At 43.1% G+C, this 25,373-nt stretch overlaps 1 protein-coding gene across 2 annotated transcripts in view; it reads left to right on the top strand.

Annotated features, from left to right (window-relative positions):
* Positions 1-25,373, top strand: part of APBA1 (amyloid beta precursor protein binding family A member 1) — an 89,106-nt gene that overhangs the window by 22,175 nt on the left and 41,558 nt on the right. The gene's annotated exons all lie outside the window — the stretch shown is intronic.

Here is a 25,373-nt window from a genome sequence, read left to right as displayed (position 1 = left end):
TGACTATAAGTGTGTGGGTTTATTCCTGGGCTTTCTGTCCTTTTCCATTAATCTATATTTATCTTTGTGCCGGTACCATACTGTTTTAATGACTGTAGCTTTGTAGTATAGTCTGAAGTCACGGTGCCTGATTCCTCCAGCTCCATTTTTCTCTGAAGATTGCTTTGGCTATTTGGGGTCTTTTGTGCTTCCATGCAAATTCTAAGATTTTTTGTTTTTGTTTCATTTTTCCAGTGAAAAATGCCATTGGTAATTTGATAGGGATTTCATTGACTCTGTAGTCTGCCTTGGGTAGTATAGTCATTTTGACAATATTGATTCTTCCAGTCCAAGAACATGGTATATCTTTCCATCTGTTTGTGTCATTTTTGATTCTTTCATCAGCATCTTATATGAATAGTTTTAGGAGTACAGGTCTTTTGCCTCCTCAGGTAGGTTTATTCCTAGGTATTTTTTTCTTTTTGACACGATGGTAAATGGGATTGTTTCTTTACTTTCTCTTTCTCATCTTTTGTTGTTAGTGTATAGAAATGCAACAGATTTCTGTGTATTAATTTTGCATCCTGCAACTTTACCAGATTCATTGATGAGCTCTAGTAGTTTTCTGGTAGAATCTTGAGGATTTTCTATGAGTAGTATTATATCATCTGCAAACAGTGACAGTTTTACTTCTTCTTTTCCGATTTGGATTCCTCTTATTTCTTTTTCTTCTCTGATTGCTATGGCTGGGACTTCCAAAATTATGTTGAATAAAAGTGGCAAGAGTGGACAACCTTGTCTTGTTCCTGATCTTAGAGGAAATGCTTTCAGCTTTTTACCATTGAGTATGATGTTTGCTGTAGGTTTCTCATATATTGCCTTTATTACGTTAAGTTCCCTCTGTGCCCACTTTCTGGAGAGTTTTTATCAAACATGGGTGTCAGATTTTGTCAGAATTTTTTTATGCATCTATTGAGATGATCATGTGGTTTTTATTCTTCAGTTTGTTGAGGTGGTGTACACACTGAATGATTTGCAGATATTGAAAAATCCTTGCATCCCTGGGATAAATCCCACTTGATCATGGTGTATGATCCTTTTAATGTATTGCTGGATTTGGTTTGTTAGTATTTTGTTGAGGATTTTTGCATCAGTGTTCATCATGATATTGGCCTGTACTTTTCTTTTTTGTGTGTGGTATCTTTGGTTTCAGTATCAGGGTGATGGTGGCCTCATAGAATGAGTTTGGCAGTGTTCCTTCCTTTGCAATGTTTTGGAATAGTTTCAGAAGGATAGATGTTAACTCTTCTCTAAATGTTTGATAGAATTTGTGCACGCAGCCATGGTCCTGGAGTTTTGTGTGTTCGAAGTTTTTTTTTAAATCAGTGTCAATTTCAGTCTATTCATATTTTCTGTTTTTTCCTGGTTCAGTCTTGGAAGGTTGTATCTTTCTAATAATTTTTCCATTTCTTCCAGGTTGTCCATTTTATTGGCATATAGTTGCTTGTAGTAGTCTCTTATGATCCTTTGAATTTCTTTCGTGTCTGTTGTAACTCCTTTTTCATTTATAGTTTTATTGATTTGAGCCCTCTCCCTTTTTTTCTTGATGAGTCTGGCTAAAGGTTTATCAACTCTGTTTATCTTTTCAAAGAACCAACTTTTAGTGTCATTGATCTTTGCTATTGTTTTCTTCCTCTCTATTTCATTTCTGCTCTGGTCTTTATGATGTCTTTCCTTCTACTAACTTTTGGTTTTGTTTCTTCTTCTTTAGTTGCTTTAGGTGTAAGGATAGGTTGGTTTTGATTTTTCTTTTTTCCTGAGGTAAGATTGTATTGCTGTAAACTTCTCTTAGAACTGCTTTTGCTATACCCTGTAGGTTTTGGACTGTCATGCTTTCAGTTTCATTTGTCTCTAGGTATATTTTAATTTCCTCTTTGATTTCTCAGTGATCCATTGGTTGTTTAGTAGCATATTGTTTAGCCTCCACGTGTTTGTGTTTTGTTTTTTTTTTTCTTGTAGTTGATTTCTAATCTCATAGCATTGTGGTCAGAAAAGATGCTTGATATGATTTCAATTTTAAGTTTACTGAGGCCTTGATTTGAGCCCAAGATGTGATCTATACTGGAGAATGTTCCATGTGCCCTTGAAAAGAATGTGTATTCTGCTGCTTTTGGATGGAATGCTGTATAAATATCAATTAAGTCCATGTGGTCTAATGTGTCATTTAAGGCCTGTGTTTCTTTATTGATTTTCTGTCTGAATGATCTGTCCATGGATGAAAGTGGGGTGTTAAAGTCCCACACTATTATTGTGTTACTGTCAATTTCTCCTTTTATGTCTGCTAGTATTTGCCTTATATACTGAGGTGCTCCTGTGTTGGGCGCAGATACATTTACAATCGTTATATTTTCTTCTTGGATTGATCCCTTGATCATTATGTAGTGTTCTACTTTGTCTCTTGTGACAGTCTTTATTAAAGTCTATTTTGTCTGATATGAGTATTGCTACTCCAGCTTCCTTTTGATTTCCATTTGCATGGAATACCTTTTTCCATCCCCTCGCTTTCAGCCTGCATGCGTCCCTAGATCTGAAGTGGGTCTCTTGTAGACAGCATATACACAGGTCTTGTTTTTGTATCCATTCAGCCAGTCTGTATCTTCTGGTTGGAGCACTTAATCCATCTACATTTAAGGTAATTTTATTGATATGAATGTTCTTACTGCCATTTTGTTAATTGTTTTGGATTTGTTTTTCAAAGTCTTTTTTTCTTCCCTACCTCTTCTGTTCTCTTGTGATTTGGTGGCTAACTTTAGTGTTGTATTTGGACTGCTTTTTCTTTTTGTGTGTATCGTAGATATTCCATGAGGTTTTGATAAAGCAGTCTGTTTATAAACAAGATTGTTTTAAGTTGCTGGTCTGTTAATTTCAAATGCATTTCCAGTATCCTGCATTTGTGCCCTCCTTTTCTCACAGTTCCTAGTTTTGATATCATATTTGTGTGCGAATGATTTCCTGCCTTTATATTTGCCTTTAGTGGTGAGGTTTTCCATCCGTAATTTTCTTGTTTCTAGTTGTGGCCTTTTCTTTTCTGCCTAGAGAAGTTCCTTTAGAATTTGTTGCAAAGTGGATCTGGTGGTGCTGAATTCTCTTAGCTTTTGCTTGTCTGTAAAGTTTTTGATTTCTTCATCAAATCTGAATGAGAACCTTGCTGGGTAAAGTATTCTTGGTTCTGGGTTCTTCCCTTTCATCACTTTAAATATATCACACCACTCCCTTCTGGCCTGCAGAGTTTCTCCTGAGTAATCAGCTGATAACTTTATGTGAATTCCCTTGTATGTTATTTGTTGCTTTTCCCTTGTTGCTTTTAATATTTTTTGTCTTTGATTTTTGTCAATTTGATTACTGTTTGTCTCGGCGTGTTCCTCCTTGGATTTATCCTGCCTGGGACTCTCTGCACTTTCTGGACTTGGGTGACTGTTTCCTTTCTCATGTTAGGGAAGTTTTCAGTTATTATCTCTTCAAATATTTTTTCAGGTCTTTCTCTCTCTCTTTTCCTTCTGGGACCCCTATAATATGAATATTGGTGCAGTTAATGTTGTTCCCAGATGTCTCTTAGACTGTCCTCATTTCTTTTCATTTTTTTTCTTTATTCTGTTTTGTGGCAGTCATTTTCACCATTCTGTTTTCCAGCTCCCTTATCCATTTTTCTGCCTCAATTATTCTGCTGTTGATTTCTAGTGTATTTTTCATTTCAGTTATTATATTGCTCATCACTGTTTGTTCTTTAGTTTTCATAGGTCTTTGTTAAACATTTAGATCTGTGCCTCTGTTCTTTTTCCGAGATCTTCAATCATCTTTACTATCATTACTCTGAATTCTTTCAGATAGATTGCCTATCTCCACTTCATTTAGTTGTTCTTCCTGGGGTTTTATCTTGTTCCTTCATCTGGGACATACTCCTCTGCTGTCTCATTTTGTCTTTCTGTGATTGTGGTTTCTGTTCTGCAGGCTGCAGGGTTGTATTTCGTCTTGCTTCTGCTGTCTGCCCCGTGTTCTAAGAGGCTGTGCAGGCTTCCTGGTGGGAGGAACTGGTTCCTGCCCACTGGTGGTTGGAGCTGGGTCCTGTCCCTTTGGTGGGCAGGGCTCTGTCAAGCAGTGTGTTTAGCAGGAAGCTGTGTGCTTAGGAAGACTTTAAGCAGCCTGTCTGCTGATGGGTGGGGCTGTGTTCCTACCCTGTTGGTTGTTTGGCCTGAGGTGTCCCAGCACTGGAGCCTACAGGCTGCTGGGTGGGGCCAGGTCTTGGTGAGAAAATGGCGGCCTCCTGGTGGGCTCACGCCAATGAGTACTCGCTAGAACCGTCACCGCCAGTGTCTGTCCCCATGGTGAGCCATAGCTGCACCCCACCTCTGCAGGAAACCCTCCAGTGCTAGCAGGTAGGTCTGGCCCAGTCTCTTATGAGGTCACTGCTTTTTCCCCTGGGTCCTGGTATGCACGAGACCTTGTGTGCACCCTCCGAGAGTGGAGTTTCTGTTTCCCCCAGTCCTGGGGAATTCCTGTGATCAAATCCCGCTGGCCTTCAAAGCCGGATTCTCTGGGGGCTCCTCCTCCCACTGCCAGACCCCCAGGCTGGAGAGCCTGACGTGGGGCTCAGAACTTTCACTCTTGTTGGAGAACTTCTGTGGTATAATTATTTCCCAGTTTGTGGGTCGCCAACCTGGTGGGTATGGAATTTGATTTTATTGTGATTGCGCCCCTCCTAATGTCTTCTTGTGGCTTCTTTGTGTTTGAATGTAGGGTATCTTTTTAAGTAGGTTCTGTGGGGGGGGTTGTTGATATTTGTTCAGCAGTTAGTTGTGATTTTGGTGTTTTGTAAGAAGAGGTGCGCTCAAGTCCTTTTACTCCATCTTGTCTCCATCTGAGATTTTCTAATATGTTTGTACTGAGAGGAATCTTAGATTGTCTTAGAGAGTTTGGCATAAATTATTGATCAGTGTACAGAAAACTAAACAAATGGAAAAACAATGCAGCTATTTACCTCACTAAAAACAATTGTTATGCAAGCACGAAAGGCGATAATGTAATGCATGCGCCTCAGGGAGTACCACGTGCGTAGTCCTCAGCATGCAAACACTGAATATTGATTAACCAAAAATGGGAATATTGAGAGGATAAGGGAAGGTATAGTATAAAATAGGTAAATCGCAGTCTTTTATAGTAGAAGCCAAGAAATAATGTCTGCAATTGAAAAATCAAGGAGAGGCAGTGTAAACACCCTATTTATGATGTGGAAGTAAATACCAGAAGAAATGCTAAAAGGGGGTGGGGAGGAGTAGGGAAAAGGACTTCAGTTTTTGCCATAAGCCATATAGTACTGTTTGACTTTTAAAACTCGATTTCTGTATCTCTTTGCCTTATTAAAAAAACGAGTTGGGGGCTTCCCTGGTGGCGCAGTGGTTGAGAGTCCGCCTGCCGATGCAGGGGACACGGGTTCGTGCCCCGGTCCGGGAAGATCCCACATGCCGCGGAGTGGCTGGGCCCGTGAGCCATGGCCGCTGAGCCTGCACGTCCGGAGCCTGTGCTCCGCAACGGGAGAGGCCACAGCAGTGAGAGGCCCGCGTACCGCAAAAAAAAAAAAAAAAAAAAGAGTTGGAATCGTTATTCAGAGATCACTAACTGTACAAAGGGATTGTCTCAATGTTATCCATTTTCTTGAAAAAACAGAGAAAGGCAAACACTTCTGTATATTTATGTGCACAATTTATAGAAAGTGACTGCTTTATTAACTGTTATATGGTGAGCTGAGTGTTCTGAGTTTTTCATTTTAATTTCATGCTGTGTTTGTGTATGTACGAAGCACACACACTTACATTTGGCTTATATTACACACATAAGAGTAAAGAAGTAAAAAGTAGGTCAAGGATAGGGCTGTACTGCTTAAGGTGAAGAACCCTAATTGGTAAGTGTTCAGAGTTCAGGAACTGTGGGTTGGATAATGGGCTTAGAGTTTAGAAACTGCTGAACGTACATGGGAAGGATGGCAGCTAGAATACGAATAGCTGCAGTGAGAATGATGTTTGCTGAGGTCAAAGTGGATGCATTGATTTCTCCTCAGGTTTATATACTCACTTAGGTTAATGGTCTGTACTTTAAACATGAAATGTTTTCAAGGTGCCATAAGCCATGGTAGGGTACATATAACGGCCCATTCTGCAACTTAGGGTCAGCGGTAAATGGCCATATCCTTGGCAATGGGGAGTAATGCTCTAAATAATAGAACCGTGTTGTCAATTTTTAAAAATTCACTTTTCTGTGAACTGTGAGGACCTGATGTGACCAGGGTAACGTTTTTAAACATGTAATAATCTTACTGTTACAACTTGGAAATGAAAAGGCCTGACCTGGAAGTCCCTATCAGAGAGCAAATATGTAATTTATTTCAATCATGAAAAAGCCAAAGGAGGTAGGAGTATGTGTGCTATTGCTCTCTCCTCCTGGATTTGAAGCATTCCTGATTATTTTAACTCACCTTTTGAGTATTACCTGTCAGTTCAGCTCCAGACCAGCCCTGTTTACAGGGCAAGGCAGGTATCTCTGCACTGTCATCAGAGCATCACCATATTGGAATCACTGGCACAAACCAGTCTGATGATCTGCACAGCAGAACGCGAGGTCTCCAATTCTCTGTGCTGCGTGGAATGAAGATACGTGATGGGAAGATTGATTTTTTTTAACCCCCAGGCTCCAGTTTTTTCTCTTGACCTGACCCCACTCCCAAGAGGAATCTTTCTCAACTTTTTAATGGATTGTCTCATTAGTCAGTGTGTATGTGAAGCTGTGCCAAGAAATTTGGGGAGAACCACAGGGAAAGAACTGCATGATTTTGCCAGAGAGCATTTTGCTATCACTTTCCAGGTAGAAACGCAGCACGCAGGGCCATGGTTTGGGTGTCTCACATGCCCGCTTAATAAGTTGGAGCTCAGGAAAGTTCCCAGGAGTCTTTAGAAACCATTGTGTTAGTTCTCCCAACTGTACGCTCTCGGTATTTTCTGTCAGTGGACTGGGGCTGTACAGGGGAGGAAGGGAAGGTGCAGGGAGGGGAGCAGATAGATCATAGCTAATTGAATTCCATATGTAACCCAGTTAAATCCTGGGCCCATGGAATTATGAATTGCGATTTATCTGTAAATGTGATCATCTTCAAAATGGGAAATACTCCCATTACAGGTGTATCTGACAACATGTTCTTAATACAAAGAGGTAGCTTGTCAGTCCACTTTCTTTGAAACACAGGTTTTCACGGGAGAGCAGGCATGGCGAGGATGTTGGGTTTTTTTGACAAAGGCCACCTCACTCTCCTGAAGAGTCCCACTGGCAATCTCTCTCTCCCGCTGTTTTGCACAGGAAGACAACGGGCACTCAGCTGCCCACTTGGTGTGCCTGGCTGACCTCTTTAGTTGGTCACATCCTGCCCGTGGGACACCAGAAACGGACGAAGTCTGGGAATGGATTGAAGGAGGTTTGGAGCCAGGCTGGGCATTTTGGCCTCAGTTTCCACAGACAGAATAGCTGAAAATAGCTGGGTTATGTGACCCAGCAGCCTTGACCTACCAATCATGGTCTGTGACACATTTCACAGCTTTAGAGCGCAAATTATCCAGGATGTCTCCACCCCTTTGTCTTGGGCAAAGACAGATTCCTCCAGGCAGTAATTTCCTCATGGGACTAGGCAGACCCCACTGGACCGAGACCAGATGGCGCTTTTGGCATGTAAGGACCCCCCGCCCCCACCCTGCATTGGCTTACTCATTGGCCTTGTACTTACGAATTCTACATCTGCTTCTGTTTCTGCGGACTTGCCTCCATACCCCACTCCTTACCACACTGGCTCTCACTTCTGACCAGATCCCATTCGTATTCAGTGCAGTCAGGGCCCCAGTCTTTGAACGGATAGATTCCAGATTCCAAACTTCCTGATTAAAATCTCTGGAGGTCGGGTCTTATCATGAGTATTTCTGAGGCCCAGTCAGAATTGGTAATCACCAACTTAAACTGCAAACTGCAGTTTAAAACTTGATTCTTTACTGTCCGTCTTTCTCCTTGTCTCACGTGCATTCGCCTATTGCCTCTGTAAGTCACTGTCAGGTCTATTGAAGGCATAGTGTCTTTTCCTCCTCTTGTAACTCAGAAGAAGTCACGACGCTGGTGCTCAGTAAGCATTCATTATATGTAAATCTTAGCTCTATCGTCGACCTGCTGCAGCTACGTTGAGTTGCTCACCTCCTTTCTTCCTCAGATTCAGTTTCCTCATCTGTAAAACAAGTTATCAGATTTATTTCCCAGGATGGCTGAGCGAAAATGGTTTTGCAGAGATCGAGTCCTCCATGGAAATGTGAAATCAGAATTACAAGTTTGGTGTATTAGTTGCCTTAGTCGGCCAATACTCACTTAACATTTAGGGTTGGTCAGTGGCAAACTGAATTAGAGGAGTTGGCTGTTAGCACCCCTTCCTCACTTTCTCCAGCCTGGTGTTGCCCTTCTGCTTCCCCCAGCACTCACATCCCTCCCGTGCCCTCACGGTACTGCCCATCTGGTCAGGCACTCTGAATAACCTAGGGTCTCCAGTTCCACTTTGAGCAACACTTTAGTATCAGCTTTTATTTTGCAGGGCTGGTCTGATTAAGTCAAACTCAACTGCTAACTAGTGATAATGGCAGTATGCACCACCCCCTTAACATAACATTTACCTTTTATTGGCATCCCCAGTTCCAGAGACCAATTGGTGAAAGTATTTTGAGGGAGGAAACCATTTCGGCACTAACACTTCTTAGACAGAAACCAGCCACTTTCCTGCCGAGAGTGAGATATTGCTAAAATCCTGGGAAGCGTGAGGGCTTGATGTTAACACCTGCCCTGATCATGTGCACTTTTGTGCCCACCTTCTTTTTTTTAGTTTTTATTTTTTTTGGAGAAAGATGATGTAATGAGGGTGGAGAAGCATCCTGGCTTCATCTGAGCCTTGGTTTCCTTGACATCACCTCCCCCCATCCTCTCTCCCTTTCCCTCTATCCTGAATCCAACATCAGCCTACATGGATTGTTGTTGTTGTTGCTAGGAAACTCTTGACCAAGGTCAAGTATACATGCTAATTCATTAAGGCTTGTTGGCAGCATCTTATCCTGTTATGGTTGTGTTGTCAAGCTTACAGGGGTGAGTGAAAAGAACCGTTTTTGACCAAAAAAAAAAAAAATGTTTTTGCTGCTGAAGGATTCTGTTTTCATGAAGGATTCTTGTTAAGGTATCCTTCTCTGAGAGGTCCTTTTGCCAATCCACATTCCTTAGGGAGCTCTGGCCAGCCATAGTTTTTCCAGGATCTGAATAGCAAAGGATGGAGTTGAAATGAGATCTGCAGTCAAGCAGACAGACTTTAGAATGAATATGTATTCTGTTGGGGCCTGATTTCCCTGAGTAGATCAGTTCCTAGCTGGAATGTGATTCTTGGCAGGTGGGGGGCAGGGAGGAGAGTTTTCCTAGGATAGTCAGCTCCATTCTGTGTCCTTTTGTGGCTCGAAAAGGACTAGACCCCAAGCATCCTTAACTCAGAGTGCTCTCCTGGCCTGCTGTGGAAGAGTATACCAGTATCCCAGTATTGGCTCTAAAACCAACTTTGTTCTGTTATATGGTTCATACTGTTTAGAAAAGGGGGGCTGGCAGACCCTCTAGGTTAACATCCCAGAAACTTACCCAGAAGCATAACTTTAGAAGCAAAGGATCTGCTGTCAGGACATCAAAAATGGGCCCCAGGATATTTTGCTAAATAGAACTCAGAAGCCAATAGGAAAGCTCGTCTTAGACAAATGAATGATATCAGAGGAATAAATGTGCTCTCAAGCATCTGCCATGCAAATTGTCATAAAGTGATTGGATTGAGCTGTGACAGTTGTTCCCTTGCTAACACTTTTGGGTTTAATAGAGTACAGGCTACATATAGGACACTGTCTATGAGTAAGAAATAGGGCTTGGCCACATAGCCACACTATTCTTAGTTTTGTCAGTGAACCAAAGAGAGTTGTGACTACTTTATCTCATCACAAATTGAAAGTCTCTCAACTTATCATCCACTCGTTTAACAAATACTTTTGAGTTCCTTCTATAGCTCAGGCACCATGCAAGACACCAGGGATACAGCAGCCACGGAGATGCAGGCTCTGGCTAAAACAGACACAGGGCCTACCTGTGCAGTCTTTATGATCTGTTCGAGGCTAGTTCTTTATTGAGCCCTCAGCCAGACCTCAGGTCTTCTCTGTTCTTGAGGCTTTCCTCTGAAGCCGCCTTTAGTGTCTTAGCTGTGTAAAATCTGCTGCTGTGTAAAAAAATTGCCCCAAAACTTAGTGGCATAAAACAAGCCATGTTGATTATCTTACAGTTTCTTTGGTGGAGAATCTGGCATGGCTTAACTGGTCCTCTGCTTTGGGGCCTCTCAGAGACTGCAGTCAAGGTGTCAGTGGCCTGTAGTCACCTTAAGGCTCACCTGGGGAAAGCCCTGTTCCCAAGCTCATGCACTTGTTGGCAGGATTCAGCTCTTCTTGGGCTGTTGGACTGAGGACCTCAGTTCCCAAGTGACTCTTGGCCACAGGCCTCCTAGGTTCTTTGCCACTTGGGCACTCTCCTCCATGGCAGCTTGTGTTAGTAAAGTGTGCCGGACAAGAAGGCTGAGTCTGATAGCGAGATGGGTTACAAAGGACTGTGACTTCCCATCACAGAGTGACATCCTTTGCTGTATTTTATTGTTGCTTAGAGTAAGTCACTAGCCCACACTCCCTCCCCAGGAAGGGGGTTACACAAGGGCCTGAATACCAGAAGCTGGGGGTCACAGGGGCCACTCGAGAAGTCCACCTGCCGCATTTGGTGTCTTGCCATTCTTGTGCCAGCAAAGAGCTGCTGGGCTTAAAGCCTGAGGACACAGCAGCTGCTGGCCTCCTCCTCCCCCCCAGCCGACCTGGTCAGCCATTCCCAGCTCCTAGGCTGTATGAATATAGTTGTCTGGCTGGGAATGGGCAGATCTACAGATCCTGACATGACTGACAGAGAATGAAGCCAAAGTGGTGGAAAAGGGAATCGGGGTGTGAGCCAGCACCGAGGTGAGGCAGGCGGCTGTGTCAGAGAAGGTTAGGGCTCAGAAGGGCCTGTGGAAATGGGAAAGAGGAAGGATTTTGTCCTGAAGGAACACGCACGACCACATGGATTCTTAAGTAGAAGGATTTTAACTTTATTCTCAAGGGACTTCCAGAGCCCAAAGAATTTTCTGTAAAGAGTCCTTCATAAGCTAAGGCAGAGCTTTCAACCACTGTGCCGATGATCCAGCTGGATTTTGGAGACAGGGGCGACCTGGACCACCGGCTATGTTGCCTTCAACTCCGGCAGCTGCACTCGGGGCTCCAGACCCTCTCCGGGTGACCCAGCGTGCTGTCCCAATGCTGTCATCTCTCTGTACGCCATGACGCAAAAGGAGGTAGACAGGCACCGAGTTAGGGGGTCTTGTGGTGCTGAGAGAACAGGCCTTGAGGCTGGCTGGCATCCTGGTGCCTTGACTCTTGACCTCAGCTGTGGGGTGTGGCACCTGTTCTTTATGCTCCCATCTCAACCGCTGTCTTGCTGTGTACGTGGCGGGGGCGGGGGCGGGGGCGGGGGGGTGGCGTGCGGGTTGAGTCGCAGGTGTTATCCATTATGGATGAGGTCTGGAGAAGGCCGTGGTGAATAATTAAGCAGGTTTCAGGTGCAGATTGAACATTAAAAGGAAGGAAAGAATGATGAGATCCAGGGAAAGAATTCTGGATTCTGTTGCACAAACAGAACACCGTGTGTAGATGCTTTCTGTAACTTTCCAGAAGGTCTGTTTTCTTTGCAGTCTCTCTGGTGATTTTCAGTCTTATGTGTGATGGTGGTTCTCTGGTTAATAACTGAAAAAATTACAAGCTTTCCACAGCAGCAGTGAAGATTCTGATGGCTTCAGTCTGGCCTGAGTGGCTCATGAATCCAAACCAAAGCAATTTTTAAGAGTGATAATGGAGAAAATGGCTTCACACATGAGCCAGGGAGAGTTCAGTGGTAGGGGCTATTTAATTTGGACACTTTGAGAGTCAACACCCAGAGGCTTTCTATCTTTTAACTAATTCATGGAAAGAAGACAGTGTCTTGAGAGATGCCCAGTGCTGTAAATTCAGAAGAAATACCTCCTGCACTGCCCACCATTTTGAAAAAGCTTCCTTGAATGGGGCTGACAGCCACAGGAATTGCATCAGACTGACCCAGATTATAGTAGGTACAATCTGGCTGCGCGCAGAGCGGTCAGAAACACAAGAACAAGAGAGGAGGGACAGAGAAGCCCCGAGGACCCTCTCTCTCTGGTCTGGCCTGCAGAGTTGTCCACAGCACAGGAAACTGTCACTTAGCATGGGTGGGTTTTCCAGCTGTGGATTGTTCAGGTCCTTTGCTTCTCTTTTTTCTACCTTTTGACTCTATTACAATTCATCAGGTAGGCTCAGGGAGAGAGACCTGTCAGAATGTCTCATGAAGAGTTAGGTGAGAAAGAAGGCCGAAGCCATCTGTTACAACGAGTGTCTTGAATGTTCTGTGCCTTTCACGTCTTGTGCACCCACGTGCTCCCACATTGCCATGGCTGGTTGAGAGGTACGTTGGCTCTGGGAGGTCTCTCTGTTTCCTGTCGTCAGGCTTCAGAACTACCCTGCCCACCTCTGTTTCCATTAGTTCCCTCCAGCTCAGTTCCACTCATATTTGTCTTGACTTTTTCTGAGAACCACAGACGTGGTCCAGCTCTCAAACCCAGTTTGGGATTACCTATTGGTTTGGGTCAAACCATGCTGACCCTGGGGACAGCTTCTTTTTGTATTTGTGTATCTGGTTCGCCATTTCCCCTTATTCAGATTGCAGTGCAAGGATGTTAGAGCGCAAGAATGTTCAGCAAGTGTGAAGAGGTAGGGAGGGTCCACTTGTAGCATCCTGTGCCCCTAGAGACCCAGGCCTCCGCTGGCCACATGCCCAGGTGCATTCTGACGCAGGTTTTAAGAGAGCCTCTTTTTCCCAATTCCCACTCCTTCCATCCACATGAACTAAATGCTTTTTTCACAGGTTCTGTAAACGCAGCAGAGTTTATAGAGTGTGTGAAAGTTTCTGGTAGCACCTCAGAACCGAGTTTATTTTTTCCCAGAAACAGTAGGCATCGCTGCCAGAAGGGGTGCGTCTGCCCCTTCTCAGAAACATCAGGTGATGATGCTACACCAGTGACGCACGACTGCCGGGGACATTGGGCACCCAGGGGTTAGTTAATGCAGCTAGGTCAGACACCCTGGGATGTGGTCACATCTCCTGTTACAAGTTGCATTATTGACTAGGGAACATCTAACACCACTAGAAACAATCCATCAGACACACACTGAGGTCAGGAGTTAGCCTCAGCTCACAAGTGGACACACAAGAGCTGGCCCTTCTACCCAAAGAATACCAGTAAAGATGGAGAATTTTTGGATGTACCAATTTGAGTGTCACGAAGACGAGGTAGGTGGATCCTCGGGCTTCAAAATTATGTTTGCTGCTTTGCTCTTGGTTTTCTTCTCCTAGTCCTGTCAGATTGTGAGTTCTCCGCATTTCCCTTGATGGTAGGAGTAAGTGAACAGAGCTGGAATAGGAATAGGACAGGAAGAAATGTAATCAGGTTTGCCTGTTGCTCACAAGTCCAAGATGACCTGAAAAGAGAAAAGGCTGTTTGATCACTTAGAAAGATGTGCACTTTGCTTCCTCTCCAACAGTGTGGCATTGTTATTTGCTGTGAAAATGAGTTCCTTTGGGCACTGTAGCCTCTAATTCTTGGCTCTGTGTCGTGTCTTTTGCTTCCATGATGCTAATGAAACTGAATGGAGATTAGTGCTTTGCACATTAGGAACTGTTTTGCTAATAAATGAACTAATGGGCATAGTGAACCCTGTACAGTGCCTGGCACATAGTAATCCATCTGCAAATGGTGGCTGTTATTGTTCTTAGCAGATAATGTGTTATTACAGCAAATAGTGTGCTCTCAGCTGCATCTCTTAATACAAACTAAGAGTCACTTTGGTTTTCCTCTCACCGTTCAATGTGGCCTGAGGAAGCCAGTGTAGGAGAACCATCAGGGAATATGGACCTAGATGGAGACATGAATAGCAGGCTTCCTCCATAAATGAGTCCATCACAAGTTGTAATACCTTTCCAATAAATACAGTGAGGCTATTTTTGGGAAAAGATAACATCGGTTTATAGATCAACTTTATCAGATAAGTTATCCCACCTTGCAGGGATGACTCTAGTTAATAGTTAACTAGTCAGTTTTGTGGGTTTTCTTTTTTTTCTTTTTTGCCTTTAAGAACATGGTTTCAGAAGCTTGGAGCCCTTTAGATGGTGATAAAATGAGTGATCTGTGTGGTCCCCCCAAGATGAAAGCAGCCTCTATCTGAGGAGATTGCTGCAGTGCAAGGTTCTCTCCGAGCTACGAGGTGGGCCGGAACTTCACACTACAGCCTTGCCATGGGTTTAACAGACTTGGAGATGGGAATGCTAGCATTTTCCCTGTGGGAAAAGAGGATGGAAATAGAATATTCTGACAGTTATCTCAAAATGTTCCATTGGTATTAATTGAATCCATTATAAATGTGTATATAAAATACTTCATTAGGCCCAGGCTATTATCATTTTAATGACATAATTATGCCCCTACAATGCCTATGCTAACTTTCCTGTTTCACCACATTAAGGAAATACAAACGTGCATTGATAATATAGTTTGAATTGAGAGTGAATAATTATGGGTTTCTTCAGCAGTTTCAATTTTCAGAAGCACAAACATATCTTGGAGCAAGGAGAAATTAATCATATATTTGTTTTTTTTAAATAATTGTAACATGGAGTAGGTTAATTTAAAACACCTTAGATCAGTGAGGAAAACAATGTACATTTACTTGAGAAAAAGGATTATGCTGTTTAAACCAACATGCGTAGTGAAAAAGCTATGTGAGGACACAGGAAGCACAGAAGCTCCATACAGCCCCCGAAATGGAAGTTTCCCAGGAAAACTAGAGCATGTACTGTGGCCTGCCCTGAGTAATGCCCCCGCCTTTGAAAGTCCATATAGAAAAGGGAATGGAACCAGAATGTTCAGGCTGGACAGGACTTGAGTGACCAAATGCTTGATTACGGTCTATGAAATACCACCTTTGAGCACATTTGTTCCTGCTGTGTCTGCAAGACTACTCTAATCATCTGAGGGTGCAGACGTGCAAGCAGAATCTGCCGAAGAAGGGAGACAGACCGTGATGAAGCATTAGTAAAGGTGAGGCATCACCTCACACCAGTCAGAATGGCCATCATCAGAAAGTCCACAGACAGCAAATACTAAAGAGGGTGTGGAGACAAAGAAACCCTCCTACACTGTTGGTGGGAATGTAAATTGATACAGCCACTATGGAGAACAGTATGGAGGTTCCTTAAAAAACTAAAAATACATCGACCATATGACCCAGCAATCCCACTACTGGGCATATACCCTGAGAAAACCATAATTCAAAAAGAGTCATGTACCACAATGTTCATTGCAGCTCTATTTACAATGGCCAGGACATGGAAGCAACCTAAGTGTCTATCGACTGATGAATGGATAAAGAAGATGTGGCACGTATATACAATGGAATATTACTCAGCCATAAAAAGAAACGAAATTTAATTATCTGTAGTGAGGTGGATGGACCTATAGTCTGTCATACAGAGTGAAGTAAGTCAGAAAGAGAAAAACAAATACCGTATGCTAACACATGTATATGGAATCTAAAAAAAAACAAAAACTGGTTATGAAGAACCTAGGGTCAGGACAGGAATAAAGACACAGACATAGTGAATGGACTTAAGGACACGGTGGGGGGGAAGGGTAAGCTGGGACGAAGTGAGAGAGTGGCATGGATATATATACACTACCAAATGTAAAATAGGTAGCTAGTGGGAAGCAGCCACATAGCACAGGGAGATAGCTTGGTGCTTTGTGTACACCTAGAGGGGTGGGATAGGGAGGGTGGGAGGGAGACGCAAAAGGGAGGGGATATGGGGATATATGTATATGTTTAGATGATTCACTTTGTTATACAGCAAAAACTAACACAACATTGTAAAGCAATTATACTCCAATAAAGATGTTAAAAATAAAATAAAATCAGCCTTTAAAAAAAAAGAGTAAAGAGCAGACATAGAGAACAGACTTGTGGCTGATGAGGGGTAGGAGGGTGGGGAGAGGGATGAATTGGAGTTTGGGATTAGCAGATGCAAACTTATATATAGGATGGACAAACAACAAACTCCTACTGTATAGCACGGGGAACTGTATTCAATATCCTGTGATAAATGATAATGGGAAAAAATATGAAAAAGAATTATATATGTATAACTGAATCACTTTGCTGTACAGCAGAAATTAACACAGCATTGTAAATCAACTGTACTTCAGTAAAATTAAAAAAAAATATGGGCAAGAACTCTAGCTATATGTGGGTACAAACTTCCACATGAGCACATAAGTGCAATGCTGCATGTGTCCAGAACCTACTGTGTATATAAACCTGTTTCCTTTTTGTGTGTCCTTTTTCCTCTGATACTAGAGGATTGGTGTTCATGCATCCTTCCATGTATTCAACACACTTATTGAACTCCTGTTGTATATTTCATGGGGAATCACGTATTAAGCGCTTGAAGAAGAAAATGTAAATTAATCATAAATCCTGCCTTCATGGTGCTTATTAAAATATTGTAATTAAAATATTATTCAATAGCATTAGAATTTTATAAAATATAAGGGAGAAAGTGATGCACCATAAGAATGGCACAGATAAAATACAAGCAGCTCTCATAGGAGAGGGATTCCTTTCACCTAAGATATTGGAAAGACTTCATGAAAGAGTTAACATTTGAAATGGGCCTTTGGTGTGTTGTGGACATGTGGAGTTCAGACAAGAGCATCAACAAAGGCTCTGAGCAGAAACTCACAGGTTATATACAGGGAACAGAAAGGAGTTCAGTTTGGCTTGACGACAGAGAATAGGAACTGGAAGGGTAGAAAATGGTAAAGAAATTAAGGCCAATCCTTGGATTCCTTGAGTGCCAAGGTAAAGAGTCTTAAGAGTTATTCTTTAAGCAAAAAGGAGCCACTAAAGTTTTTGAATTGAGGAGTGAATTGCTCAGAGCTTGTTAAAACTGTCTTTAAAAATGAGAGTAAATAGGTGCTTAGTGAGACGCCTCTGGATGTCTTAGTTTGGGCTGCTGTAACAAGATACCATAGACCCAGTGACTTAAACAACAGAAATTTATTCCCCACAGTTCTGGAGTCTGGGAAGTCTGAGATCAGGGTACCAGCATGGTCAGCTTCTGGTGAGGGTTCTCTTCCTGGTTTGCTGATGGCTGTCGTCTTGCTGCGTCCTCACAGGGTGGAGAGCAGGGAAAGAGGAAGCACGTTCTCTTGTCTCTCTTATAAAGGCACTAATCACTTTCATGAGGGCCCCACCCTCATGACCTAATTAACTCCCAGAGGCCCCACCTCCTAATACCATCCCACTGGGGGCTAGGGTTTCAACATATATGTTGGAGGGAGACACAGTCTGTAACACTGGTGAAGAAGGTTCATGAGTTCTTAGTGTTTTGGTCACATGTAGTATGTCGACTGCTTGGTGACCTTAAAAATAAACTTATTCTCAGGTTCTGTGAGTTGCTCCATATCTAGCCTTCGCTGCAGTGAAATTTTCCTTTGGAGGGAATGTGTACTTGGATCCACGGGTACTGAGACTCATTAAACTTGGCTAGAGCTGGCTGGGGTCTTTCACCAGGTGTCCTAAACAGTGGAGTATCTCGGTGTGTTATGGTTATACATAAGCTGTGTTCTCAACTAACACTAGAGCTATGCATATGCACACGATTCTGTTTTGTAAATCAATCACCATAATAGCATCATGCTCAGCCCTCATATTCTGATGTGCTACCTTGAATGGGAGGCTGTGGGCATGTCAGAAATTGCATACAGCCATCGTGTATACCCCCAACCATAGCCAGTAATGAGCTAGTCTTGCCAGTATACAAGTAAGAGTCTTGGGGCTTATAAATTAACTTAAAATCTTTGTGGTATGATTTTTATAGAGCCTTCTGTGTGCTTTTTAATTTTATTCATGAATAAAATGTTAATAAGGAAGGAAACGAGATGAAGAAAACATCCCAATGGGTATGTGTTGTCCTTGTGAACACTCTCCCATAGGGGTGAAATCACTTTTGTTACTGTTGGGATCTTAAAAGACTTATTAAATATTGATTGAGTGCATTGTGTGTGCCCAGGCACTGAGCTGACCCTCTGTGTGCTTTGTCACCAATTAATCCTCACCTCAATCCCAAGAGGCAGGTAATTACTGTTTTCCTCAATTGTCAGGAGAATCAGAGAGGTTGGGAACCTGCTCAGGGTCTCAGCTGTGAGTGGTAAAGGCAGAATTCACACTCAGCTCTGCCAGATGCTAGGGCTTGAGCAGTTAACCCCTTCAGTATCCTGAAACCTCAGTTGCAATTTTACTTGTTCTGCCACAATACAAAATAAAACGCCCATCTTTTTCAAAGGAGAAATGTTAACTTGTGTTCCCTGTAATCACCTATACTTTTGAAAATAGACCCTAATATTGGAAAGCCAGGTCATGATGGCTTTGAAGACTAGACACAGTGTCTTAGGAATTGATTTTTTTTTGCGGTACGCCGGCCTCTCACTGTTGTGGCCTCTCCTGTTGCGGAGCACAGGCTATGGACGTGCAGGCTCAGCGGCCATGGCTCACGGGCCCAGCTGCTCCGTGGCATGTGGGATCTTCCCGGACCGGGACACGAACCCGTGTCCCCTGCATCGGCAGGCGGACTCTCAACCACTGCGCCACCAGGGAAGCCCTTTTTTTTTCTTTTTTTTACTTCTGCCAACCAACAGGCTTTGTTCAGGGCCTTCCAAGTACCAGACACTGTGGCAGGAAAGGCTGTGTCTTCTCCACTGGAAGCCTTTTTTGACCCAGATGGTCTCTCCTCCCTCCTGCTCTTGACTCTTATGGAAGGTGTCATGTCACATTTTAACCACCAGAGGAGAGGGAGGGGTGTCCCAAAGGATCCCTATGTAAGTGTACCTTCAAAGGCCTACTTAAAATTAATTCACTTACAACAAAGACCAAAGTTTCAAGTAAGAATGGGGAGAAAGGGATTTGATTAGAACTTTACCTTGAAAGTACTAAAAAATTACAAACATAAGCTTAGTTTATCTTTTGACTCACAACATGTTGGTTATAATTTCATCTATATGTGAATTCTTAGAGAAGAAGTATTTTTTCATTTATTTTATTGAAGTATAGCTGATTTACAATGTTGTGGTAATTTCTGCTGCACTGAAAAGTGATTTTTATGCATATATATTCTTTTTCATATTCTCTTCCATTATGGTTTATTACAGGATATTGAATATAGGTTCCCTGTCCCTGATCCCAGTCAGACCTTGTTGTTTGTCCGTCCTATATATAATAGTTTGCATCTGCTAATCCCAAACTCCCAATCCATCCGTCCCTCCCTCTCTCTCCCTCTTGGCAACCACAAGTCTGTTTTCTATGTCGGTAAGTCTGTTTCTGTTTTGTAGATAAGTTCATTTGTGTCATATTTTACATTCCGCATATGTGATATCATGATATTTATCTCTTTCTGACTTACTTCACTTAGTATGATCATCTCTAGGTCCATCCATGTTACTGCAAATGGCATTATTTCATTCTTTTTTGTGGCTGAGTAGTATTCCATATACGTGGAATGGTATGGTATATACCACATATATGTATTATATCTTGTTTATCCATTTATCTGTCAGTGGACATTCAGGTTGTTTCCATGTCTTGGCTATGGTGAACATTGCTGCTATGAACATAGGGGTGCATGTATCTTTTTGAATTATAGTTTTTTCTGGATATATGCCCAGGAGTGGGATTGCTGGATCATATGGTAGCTCTATTTTTATTTTTTTAAGGAACCTCCATACTGTTTTCCATGGTGACTGCACCAATTTACATTCCCACAAACAGTGTAGGAGGGTTCCCTTTTCTCCACACCCTCTTCAGCATTTGTTATTTGTAGAGCTTTTAATGATGGTGGTACCTCACAGTAGTTCTGATTTGCATTTCTCTAATAATTAGCGATGATGAGCATCTTTTCATGTGCCTTGTGGCCATCTGTATGTCTTCTTTGGAGAAATGTCTATTTAGATCTGCCCATTTTTCAGTTGGGTTGTTTGTTTTTTTGTTATTGAGTTGTATGAGCTTAGAAGAGAAGTATTGACTTGGGGAGTTGTAATTTGTCTCAAAAAGAGCCATTGAATCATACAATAGAAGAACTGCCTTCAATTCACACGTGACTTGCACAGCATGATCAGAAACAGTCCTTTCAGTCATAAAGAGGACCATTTCAGCAGAAATATTTAAAGACTGTTTTGCCAAGGGCCTCTCTTTATTATCAGATGTTCAGATCATGCTCTTTTAAAGCACCTCTAACATTGTCATCCTTCCATTTTTCTCTTAATTGTTAACTGGCGTAACTCCACCAACTTTTCAATGGTCCATAGTGGGTTTGAGCAGTTCTGCAACTTTGCCACCTTCAACTTTCTGAGATTCTGCTTTGTCTTTATTTATTTTTGCAGTATTTGCACTTCTACTCTGCAGTGCAGTTGCTGTTTGGTTTTGGTTTTGCCTAGAAATGCCAGATGGTCCCAACAGTCAACAGAGACCAGCTGACAAAGACATGGACCAGGTAGATGCTAGTGTTTTGGAGGGAGGCTGTTAAGGTGGACACTAACCTTGCGAGTAGTCAGCTCCATAGCGGCTGTTTTTATGTTATGGTGACTTTTATTTTTCTCAGGGACTCAGAGACATTGCTACGGAGGACACACTGCATTTGTTTGTGGGTCTGTCTGCCCTGCTAGATCAGGAGCTCCTTGGGCACAGTCAGGGGTTTGGGCTCCCCAGACACTGTCTGTACTTCATGTTAAATAAATGAGTGAATGGCCCAGGTCAGACTCACTTTTTTGTGTCTTTTGACTGGAATTCCTCCAAAAGTCTTTCAAGGTCCCTGTACACCTCTCCAGATCACAGCTTTACTCTCAGTCCTGCCTCAGTCCTTAGGCCTTTCTGAAAAGAACACTGCCCGTTTGGAAAGAGCCAGGGGCCCTTTACCCATGGTTTTGGGGTGTTCCTATTACCATCCTGTCAACTTTTCTGGGTGGTAATCTTCTCTTCATGCTGATGTCCAAGGATGAAAGAGGATTAAGGGAAAGGGAAGAGCAAACCCCTCAACCCTCTAGATTTTCCACCTTAATTCAGGAAATAGTTATTAAAGTGCCTACATTGTGCTTCTTCCATGAGGACCGTAGGCCAGCGGCTCACAAAGAAAATACCCTCTGGGCAGAGAGTAGGCAGTTTGTCACCAAGTGGGGCTCCGGTGACTCGTCCCTGCCCTTCAGCTCATCTCTCCCTTCCCTGCAGAGCTGTGCTTCCCTCCCTGCCTCTGTTTCTAGTACCTTCCACTTCTTCCCTATCCCATCCCATCCTGCTGCATGAATACCATCCCGTTTTTAGGATTCAGCTGAAGCAATTCCTTCCCAATGTAGCATTGCTGATAGACACCCCTCCCCTTCTGCAGAAAGACATCCTCCCAACCCTGTGTCTTTATGTATGGATTCATATGCTAGCCACCTGGCGCGACGCTGACTTTACGTGTCTCCTCCCACTACCTGGAAAGGAGTGGGGGACAGAACCACAACATCGTTTTCCTCTTTGTTTCCCTGGCCCAGTGCTAGGAACACAAGGAGGCACTGAAATGTCTGTTGCAGGAATAAATTAATAGTAATTATTTGTGCACTGTTTTTTTCCCCTTCGTGCATAGCCTGAAAATTCCAGGAACTGTTTGTCTCTCACCTCTACCACCAGCCGTTAGTTTGCCCCAAGGAGGTGTCCAGTTGGAATGAAAATGAATGATTGGCTTTCCCTTGGGATGCTGTTGCATCCTTAGGCGTAAGATCAGGACTGTCCATCTCTTGTCCTGGCATTGAAGAGCCTAAGTCTTAAGACTGACAGCTCTGCTTTGTGGAACCCCAGAGCTGTGGGAAATCTGCTGGAACATAATTTGCAGAAGACATATTGTTGAGCTTAAGGAGACCTCCTGTAATTACCAACACAGGGAATTGTTGAGTCATCTTTGAACACTACCTCCCTAGAGACACCCTGTGTGGCACTTACCTTTGTGAATTTCCAAGCCCACATTTGCTTCCCACCCTTGTCTCATTTGCCTAAAACTGAATATCTGTTCAGTAACCCAGAAGGCATGAGACCCCAGACAGAAATATGTAATGATAGTTTTTACTTTTTGCATCATTTTGTTGGTTAAATTTTGCCTCCAGTACATCTTTGAAATATAAAAAGTATTATCCAATTTCTGGTTTTCTTTCCACTCTTGAGCATATAACAAGGCAGAAGTTGAATTGATGTTAACACCCTTGTTTGGGCTCCATGGAGCCTGTGTCTGCTCTGAAGATGTTTGTCCACCTTGACTTTGTCAGCAATGGCGTGGTGGGTAGTGGGCTTCCACCAGGTAGGGTACTCTCTTGTTTGGGGACAGTTTTTGCTTTAAAGGAGCTTAGCTGGAGCTAAGGTCTGAGTCTTCACAGGCAAAGGCCACTTCTCTAGTTCAAAATGCAGATGTAACATTCTACACATAACAGCGTAGAGGTCTTATATCAGAAAGAGGCTTACCACTGATCACTAAAAAAATGCAAGAGAGTAGTGGTTGACTGCTTTCTGTGCAAGTTGGAAAACATGGTAAGGCTGGACACCCCACTGACATCAGTTATTCAGTAAATGTTTACTGGGTGCCTATTGTTTATAAGACACAAGGCTAGGAACTTGGATTATAAAGATGAATAAGACAAGAGCCCTCCGGAGAGTTCTTGGGAGAGGGGAGGCAGACACATAAACAGATAATTACAAAACCCCGAAACATGCCATCAGGGGAGAATGGTACCTTGAAGAGAGTCTGAGAAAGCTTCAGCAAGATGAGTGCTTTCGAAGGAGAGAATGAGGGAGAACTCTCTAGGTGGAGGTCAGTAACGGCACATGCAAACAGAAGGAAGCACAAGGGGCCTCATTTGCATGCAGAAGGCTAGAGCATGAGTGTCTGAGGGGAAGTGCCGCCTGATAAAGGCTAGTGTGGGTCCCCTGAGAACCTCGGTGAGAGCAGTGCCCACCAAAGTCACATTTGTGCCTCTTCTCCAGTGTCCCATGGTGGACACCTGGGACTGGTCATCGAGCCTTACTGTGGGGTCTGACCTGCCTCTTCTGCATCCCAGCCTGCTCTCCAGATAATCTGTCTTCTCACATCATCTGGCGATGACCTGGTGCTCACAACATTGCAAAGACTCCATTTTCAGAAGATTTGCAACAGAAAATAATTAGAGAAATAGGCACTGTGGGATACTTTGGGAGCATTTATTTTTTTCAGCGAAGGTGATATACATGGCTCTCAAACCAAGCAATTAAAGAAAAAGCAGCTGCTCTAGCTTCCCCAGGGACTAGACCTTTAAAATTTTTGTGACAGGGAAAATTACTTGGGGAAAAATAGACATAAATGTCCAAGGAAGCTCTTCAAATTTGAAAAACTGGGAAAATTTAAAGGCATTAAATTATCATGAAAAGTTGACTACATTAATTTTGAGTAGGCCAGACATAGAGCTAACTCAGTAAGTCCCCACCAACTCTCTTGGGTGCCGAATGAAAAATTCTGTGTGTTCTTTTTAAAGGCACACGGGGCACCTTTCTTGTGTCCAGGGACCGTGGGGCTTGGGTACTTCGTGTCTGACGTTACCCTAATGCTCATCCTCTTGACTTAACTGCGGAGCAGCTGATTTCCGCATGTGAGTGTTGAAGAGGCTCATTGGTCCTCACCTCCCTGCTCAGGATCAGATATATCTGCTCATGGGAAACAAATCCAGGCTTCACAGCAATAGACTGGGATGGTACCACATCTGTGTGCATAATACTGCATTTCACCGTATCATGCTTCAGTTCATTTGGTGTTTCCTGTCATTAAGACTCTTTGGAAAGGATTTATTGTTTTTATGATTTCACACAGTGCTTGCTGGGGCCCCCTTGTATGTGAGCATGCCCCCTCCCTTCCTGAGCACCATTGCTCCGTGGGACATTCTCCCTTCCCACGCAGAGGTGTATTACTGATGTCTCTGTGCCTCCACTTCCCCGTGAGGTTCAGTCTCCAGAGGTCAGAAGCAGGTTCTAGCTATTGCTCGTGTGATTTTGCTTTCTTTACCCAGAACATACCTCTCCTCAGTCACAGCCCCACTCTTCCTCAGAGAATAGGTCCTTGACTGGGTTCGGTTTTATGCCTTCTATCAAACATCACCAACAGACTGTGAAGCTGCATGTTCTTCCTCTCAGAGGACCATGGCTACAGAATTCGTAAGCATCCCTGTGGCTCACCTGAAGGTTCTCTTCATCCCCCCAGATTTCAGGAGCATGCAGAAATGTTTGGGAATCAGCTGGGGAGGGTTTTCAGCGCCTGCACTATTCCCATCCCTGTGCTTGTTTTCTTTCTTTGGTCGTTCAATCAGCAGGGCTTAAAGGGCGCTGGCCTGGAGCTTCAAATCCATTCAAGCAGGACCTGCACAGGGAGCCTGAGCCCATCACCAGGTTGGGGACTATGCTTTCCAAACCTTTTCTATGCCTTATTTTTAAACATACCATTTAACAAAGAATTTTTTAACTCTTCTAAGAGTATCAAGGTAATGTTTTTTGGATGCCGAAATATCTCTGTGTTTTCAGTGGCCTCTGGATTATATCAGACAGAATATTTCACAGGTGGTGTGGTTTCCAGTCATCAGAATCAGTCCCGGCTGCCTCTTTAAAACTTCATGTTTTAATTTTTCCCTTTCCTTTCAGGTAATCTTGGGCAGGTGATTTTATAAGACATTTAGCACCCAAAGTCTTTTGTTTCCCTCAGTAAGAAAAATGTTTTAAAAACGGAAACATTTGAGTATCACTATTAGCTTTATTCATCTAGGGCTTTAAGTTTGATATTCAACTTTCGCGATGCTTGAACACTTGGCCTAAGGTGGGGGGCCGGGTGAGGCTGAACTGTAAGGGCTCCTTTGGAAACAGGGCAGGAATCTAACGAAAGCTCGACAAATCCAAGGCTTCTATGTACATTTGGCAGTTCCTTTCCAAGAAAGTTTTCTCACTGCTGAAATGTGCTTCAGATAGGAC

The sequence above is a fragment of the Monodon monoceros genome, unplaced genomic scaffold, assembly GCF_005190385.1.
Source record: "Monodon monoceros isolate NGI ecotype Baffin Bay Population unplaced genomic scaffold, NGI_Narwhal_1 Super_Scaffold_5, whole genome shotgun sequence".
In the NCBI taxonomy this organism is placed as follows: domain Eukaryota; kingdom Metazoa; phylum Chordata; class Mammalia; order Artiodactyla; family Monodontidae; genus Monodon; species Monodon monoceros.
This window is presented reverse-complemented; position numbering and strand designations above follow the sequence as displayed.